Below are 7,553 nucleotides of genomic sequence, written 5' to 3'. Positions count from 1 at the left end.
TTCATATCAGGCATGCAAAGATGCTTCAACATTAAAAAAAAAAAAAAAAAAAATCGACATCATTCACTACATGAATAAAATAAAGGAAAAGAACCACATGATCATATCAATTGATGCAGAAAAGGCATCTTATAAAACCCAACACCCATTCCTGATAAAAAATCTCAGCAACATAGGAATAGAAAGGACATTCCTGAACATATTAAAGGGCCTATATGCAAAACGAACAGCCAACATTCGTCTCAATTTGGAGAGACTGAAACCATTCCCCTTGTGAACAGGAACCAGACAATGATATTCTCTATCACCATTTCTATTCCACAGTGTATTGGTAGTCCTAGCCAGGGAAATAAGTCAAGAAAGGGAAATCAAAAGCATCCAAATTGGTAAGGAAGAAGTCAAACTATCCCTATATGCTGATATAATCCATAGCTAGAAAACCAAAAAGACTCAGTGAAAAATCTCCTGGAATGAATTGAGAGATTTAGCATAGTGGCACGATACAAGATCAACATGCAAAAGTCATTGGGATTCCTCTACAGCAGCAAAGAGATTACTGAAAAAGAAATAAGGAAATCAATACCATATACAATAGCTACCAAAAATTAAAATACTTTGGAATAAATCTTACCAGGGACACAAAAAACCTGTACAAAGAAAACTGTAAAAACTCCTTCAAGAAACCATTAGAGAGCTACATAAATGGAAAAACATCCAATGTTTGTGGACAGGAAGATTGAACATTGTGAAAATGTCAATTCTACCAAAAACAATCTATACATTCAATGCAATTCCAATCCAGATCCCATCAACATTCTTTAAGGATATGGGAAAATCAATCACTAACTTCATATGGAAAGGAAAGAGATCTTGGATAAGCAATGCATATTGAAGAAGAAGTGCAAAGTAGGAGGTCTCATACTCTGGAATCTTAAAACCTACTATTCAACCTCATTAGTCAAAACTGCCTGCTATTGATACAACAATGGATACATAGATCAATGGTATAGAATTGAGAACCCAGAAATAGATCCATTGACCTATGGTCAGATGATCTTTGACAAAGAGCTGAAATACATTAAACGGGAAAGAGATTGTCTCTTTAACAAACGGTGGTGGCAAAACTGGGTATCCATTTGCAGAAAAATGAAACAAGATCTGTACCTCACAATATACACAAAAACTAACTCCAGATGGATCAAAGACTTAAATGTGAGGCCTAAAACTATAAGGTTCCTCAAGGATAAAATAGGGGAAAATTTAGGGACCCTAATATATGGCATAAATAGACTATCAAGCATAACCCAAAATACACAAACAGCAGAAGATAAACTAGTTGAATGGGACCTCCTAAAATTAAATTTTTATGCACTTCCAAAACTTCTCCAAAAGAGTAAAAAGAGAACCTACAGATTGGGAAAAAATATTCATCAATGACATATCTGACAAGAGACTTATCTCTAAAGTTTATAGTAAACTCCAACACCTCAACTCCAAAAAGAAAAAAAAATCCAATTAAAAAATGGGTAGAATACATGAATAGACACTTCATCAAAGGGATATTCAGCCAGCTAACAAACACATGAAGAAATGTTCACAAACATTAGCCATAAGAGAGATGCAAGTCAAAACAACAATGAAATACCATCTTGCCTCAGCACTAGTAGCAAAGTTCAACAAGATAGAAAATAACAGATGCTGGCAAGGATGCAGAGAGATTAGGACTCTCATAGACTGCCGGTGGGACTGTCAAATGATACAACCACTGTTGAAAGCAGTATGGAGAGTCCTTAACAAGTTGGATTAGAAATACCATTTGACCTAGCAATTCCATTACTAGGTATATATATCCTAAAGAAGTGACAGCCAAGACAAGAACAGATATATGCACACCTATATTCATCACAGGAGCTCTGGTAGCATAGTGGCTAAAGCACTTGACTGCTAACCAGAAGGCTGGCGGTTCAAACCCACCAGCCACTCCTCGGAAGGACGGTTGGGCAATCCTACTTCCATAGTGATACTGCCTCGGAAACCCAAGGAGGGGTCGCTATGAGTCGGGGCCGACTCAATGGCACACAACAACAACAACAACATATTCATCACAGCACTATTTAAAATAGCCAAAAAATGGAAACAACCTAGGACCCCATCAAGAGAATAATGAAAAACCAAACTATGGTACATACACACAATGGAATACTATGCAGCCCTAAAGAGTAATGCAGAATTGGCAAAACACTGCCTAACATGGATGAACTTGGAGGAGATTATGCTTAGGGAAATAATCACAAAAGTACAAATATTGTATTAGTCTGTTATTATAAAAAGTCAAGGTAAGGTGTATATATGGAAAGAAATTTTCTTTATTGGTTACCAGGGGTTGGAAGAGAGGAGAGGGAACATTGTTACACAGGTAGAGACAAGTATTGATTTGGATGAAGGGAAGGGCAATGTTCTAAATGTGAGTGAACAATATGGCAGTATTGAGGAAGAGGACGACAGAGAGAGGTGCATGGTAGGTACAGACAACAAAGATGAACCCTTTTGCACACACAGTACTTCACTGTCAGTGAAGGCAAACATGGATATACGGGTGGATAGATGGGTGGACAGGCTGAACTATTAGGTATGTCCATGTGGATGCCCAAGACCATGTATAGGGTTGGCAGACAATGTTTCTACAAGTGTGTTTGTATGTTCTGTAAGAATTCCCAGGTGTATAGTAGAGCTGACAAGGGGCAAGTTTGTAGTCACTTCTTGGACACAGACAGCTACCCAGAGGGAGTGAGTAGTTGGATGTGTGGTCTCGGGACCATAGTCACAGAGAACATCAGGCTTAAATGACATAACGTACTACACAAAAACATTGTTCCACATCCTACTTTGGTGAATAGCGACTGGGATCTTAAAAGCTTGCAAGTGGCCATCTGGTTGCAACTACGAGTCTCTCATCCGAGCAGAGAAGAATGAAGAAAAACAAATACACATGGAAACAATTAGTCCAAGGGCGTGATATCCCATGCAATCTTCAGCCTATATGCCTATGAGACCAGAAGAACTAGATGGTGACTAGATACCACTGTCAAACAGTCAGAGAGGGATCTATGTAGGTGATCCTGAATGGAGTGGTAGAGTGGTGTGGAACAAAACTCAAAAATCATTAAAAAAAAAAAACAAACAAACAGGGACCAGGTTTGCTGGTCTAATAAAGCCTGGTGGTGGAACAACTGAGACTGTGGCCCATAGATGCCCTTCAGGTCTGGAATTGAACCCACTCCTGTGGCTTCCAGCCAAACAAAAGACAGGCATATGAGGTGAACATTTATACTGGGTCAATACACTCCTTGGAGAGAACAATCTTGGGAGAATACAAGGGCCGTGTAAGCTATGTAGTCCCGCCCATAGGAGTACATAGGAGGGAATGACACAGTGAAGAGGTAACTATGGGTAGGAAGTGAGAGGGGAGCTGTTGCATTATGGGAAATTGCAGTCAAATGGCATGAGACAGTGTATGTGAGCTGCTGTATGCAAAGTGAATTTGCTCTGTAAACTTTCACTCAAAGCAAAATAAAACATTTTTTTAAAAAAAAAATTCTCAAGCTCAATTACTGAGAGGCATTTTTGATGCTTTCTTCTGTCTTACCCTCTACTTATAACCAGCTTTCCATGTCTATGGAATGTACTTCATTAGAATCCAACTCTAACTCTTCATTTCCCTTACCATTGACAAAATCTTATTATCCTTTGCTTGAACTTTACAACAGACTTCTGGCTTGTCTCTCTGTCTTCATTCTTCTATTATTAATCCTTCCTACACATGACTCACAGATGGTCTTTCTACAGCATAGCTACAATTATTATTTTTCTCTTTTCAAAATAATCAAATTATTCACTTAATCTTCTGCATCGTGGCATTTATGACTTCTCCAACATGTCTCCAGTTAATCTAACACATCCTTCCATTTGTGCATCACACACCAGTCAAATGGAAGCTTGTTGTCCACAGTGTGCATTGAGCTAAGGGACTTTTATGGATGGGTTTTTATATTGTTTGATAGCATTCAGCACTTTTTATGACGTGTTGTTTTTCATCTAGTCAGATTCATCTATGACAATGCCTCGTATAAATCTTATGCCTTCCCCATTTATCAAGGAGGCTTCAGTAGAAAACAAGAGTCTACCAGTCCTTGGGTAGAGTCCCTGACACTTAAGTCAATGGTTCTAATCCAACCAAGGAGACATCAGATTAATTCAGGGCATTCTGTCCAGAGGACCAGATTAACTGTGTTAAACATATGGAAACAACATGCTTTCCAAGTAGTATTGATGATATAACTTATAAAAGGATGTGAGTTCACTCATTAGTAGCTTTTCACCAAGCAGAAGGGATAAAGAGGTGCCTATGGAAGTGTTATCTCAAAAGCAGTCAGTAAACCTTATACTACCTTTGATTTCTGAAATATTTTTGCTTTCAGTTTTCTAAATACCAATCATGCAGAGAAAACTCATGAAGATCCATATAAACTTTGTGTGCCACCCAACTTGACTCACTGCCAGTCTGGAATAACCACCTTCTACCACCTCTTGGAGGAGCTCTGGTAGCATAGTGGCTAAGGCACTTGACTGCTAACCAGAAGGCTGGCGGTTCAAACCCACCAGCCACTCCTCGGAAGGAAGATGGGGCAATCTACTTCCATAGTGATACTGCCTCGGAAACCCATGGAGGGGTCGCTATGAGTCGGGTCCGACTCGACGGCACATAACAACAACAACAACAACAACAACAACCACCTCTTGGAAGGAAGGTTGGACAATCTACTTCCATAGTGATACTGCCTCAGAAACCCAAGGAGGGGTCACAATGAGTCGGGTCCAACTCGACGGCACATAACAACAACAACAACACAACTCTCTTTGTCACAATTTTACCTCAAATGCACTTATCAAATGCTACATCTTCTGAAAAACGTTGCTACATTGGTTGCTATCTCCAAACCACTGTCCTTAGGTTAGTCAGGTGTCTTAGTGGATACAGCACAGGATTTGGAGTTGTACAGAACTGAATTTGAGGCTGAACTTTTGAGTCTATACCTGTGTGAATTTGGACAAATTGCACAAACCATTTAAACCTTTGTTTTTCTTCTTTGAAAAGAAAAACAATTATACATATCTGATACACACAAAATAGCTCTTCAAGGAAGAGCTGTTTCTTCACCTTTCCTTTTATAACTGCTTTACTTATAACTATACATTTATTATCTACCAGTCATCTGTCTGTTTGTCATGTTGTGGTAGCATGTATGTTGCTGTGATGTTGGAAGCTATACCATAGACATTTCAAATAGCAGCAGGGTGATTCATGATGTCTTACTCCAGATGGAGTTTCCAGACTAAGACAGAGAGAGAGAGAAGAGCCAGTTGATCTACTTCCAAAATTTAGCCAAAGAAAACCTTAAAGATCCCAAAAGAACATTGTCCAGCACAGTGCTGGAAGATGAGCCTCTTAGGTTGGAAGGCACTCAAAACACACTAGCCATAACAATGTCCTCGAGCATACCAATGATCATGAAGATGGTATGAGACTTAACAACATTTCATTCTGTTGTATATAGGGTCACCATGAGTTGGAGTTGCAACTAACTACAAAAGAATGTTGATTAGCCTTCTCTCTAAACTTCAAATTCTTATGGGGTGTGACCTACATCTCACTTTTTCTAAATCCCTATCGAAACTGAATATATATATTTTTAATATACTAGACACTGAATGAATGAATAAATGAACAAAATTTCATTTTGAACAAAAGTTAAAAATGAATAAATGAAGCAAAATACACTTCTCATTTCTTCAAGAAAAGATAATACAAATTACAGCAAAGTCTACTGAAATTGTTCTATGGTTTCCCTTTCATAACAGCTAACCTTCAGAGTTATCCTCACTGCATAATTTTATGATGCTCCTTATTTATATTACTCTTTCTTCTAACAACATCTTATATACCAGTTTCTTATTTGGGAAAAAAAAAAGCCAACTTTTTCAACACTAATTAAATGTTTGCCTTGTCAATAACCAATATGCAAAGGACCCCCTGTTATAACTGTCTCTATTCTATAAGAAATTAGTTGTTTTCCTTTGGTAGATTTTACTAAGATTTTTCCTTTAATCTCCAGTCTAAACCTGGAAAACCTGAAGATCTGACTAAAATACAGCAATATGGAATGGACAAATCAACTTAGAAATGACTTCAGATATGAAAAATAAAAACTGCCCTAATGCAGTTTTCCAACACTAAAAGTTTCATCTAAGGTACTATCAAATTCTTTTCACTAAACTACTTCCCTCTGACCACACAGAGCAAGTTTTCTGGAGGCCACTCTGGCTCCTATGGTAGGTATCATCTGGAACCATGCCTGGGTATTACCAAGTTAAGTCTGCCCACTCCAGACCATAGCCCTGCACTTCAGCCTGTCTTTTGATGCTTAATTGAAACTGAGATTGGCTCAGCTGAGTATAAAGGTGATGACCATTTCTCTCCTTCAGTAGTAATAGGACATGGGCAATTTAAGCCCCTCCCCTGATGCTCTTAACTCTGAACTCTGGAGGGCTGGTTCATCCTAAAAGGAGTTCTCACTTTTACCTCAGGGTATGAAGAATGAGAGGGACCTTTGGAGATCCGCAGGCCTGTTTCCATTCCTAAATTCATCATTATATTAGCTGTGTGAATTTGGGCAGGTCTCTTAGTCTATTAAATTGGCAAAGAACAAGGCTCCGGGGATTGACGGAATACCGATTGAGATATTTCAACAAACGGATGCCCCATTGGAGGCACTCACTTGGTTATGCCAAGAGATTTAGAAGACAGCTACCTGGCCAACTGACTGAAAGAGATCTATATTTGTACCCATTCCAAATAAGGGTGATCCCACAGATTGTGGAAATGATAGAACAATATCATTAATATCACACGCAAATAAGATCTTACTGAAGATAATTCAAAAATGGTTGCAGCAGTATATTGACAGAAAACTTCCAGAGGTACAAGCTAGATTCAGAAGAGGACGTGGAAAAAGGGATAGCATACCTGTTGTCAGATGGATCTTGGCTCAAGGCAAAGAATACCAGAAAGATGTTTACTTGTGCTTTATTGACTATGCAAAGGCATTTGATTGTGTGGATCATGACAAATTAAGGATAACATTGAGAAGAGTGGGAATTCCTGGACACTTGATTGTACTCATGAGGAACCCATACCTTGACCAGGAGGCTGTCATTCAAATGGAACAAGGGGGCATTACATGGTTTAAAATCAAGAAGGTAGTGTGTCAGGGTTGTATCCTTTCCCCACACTTATTCAATCTATATGCTGAGCAAATAATCCAAGAAGTTGGACTATATGAAGAAAAACGTGGCATCAAGATTGGAGGAAGAATCATTAACAACCAGAGATACAAAGACGATACAACTTTGCTTGCTGAAAGTGAGGATGACTTGAGGCACTTACTGATGAAGGTTGAAGAATACAGTCTGCAGTTTGGATTATGTCTCAATAT

At 38.6% G+C, this 7,553-nt stretch overlaps 1 protein-coding gene across 1 annotated transcript in view; it reads right to left on the bottom strand.

Annotated features, from left to right (window-relative positions):
* Window positions 1–7,553, bottom strand: part of NRG3 (neuregulin 3) — a 2,137,828-nt gene that overhangs the window by 1,474,206 nt on the left and 656,069 nt on the right. The gene's annotated exons all lie outside the window — the stretch shown is intronic.

This window comes from Orycteropus afer, unplaced genomic scaffold (assembly GCF_000298275.1).
Source record: "Orycteropus afer afer isolate SDZICR_OR568_19922 unplaced genomic scaffold, OryAfe1.0 scaffold00163, whole genome shotgun sequence".
Classification (NCBI taxonomy): domain Eukaryota; kingdom Metazoa; phylum Chordata; class Mammalia; order Tubulidentata; family Orycteropodidae; genus Orycteropus; species Orycteropus afer.
Note: the sequence above shows the minus strand (reverse complement) of the source record. Positions and strands in the feature narration are given on the sequence as shown.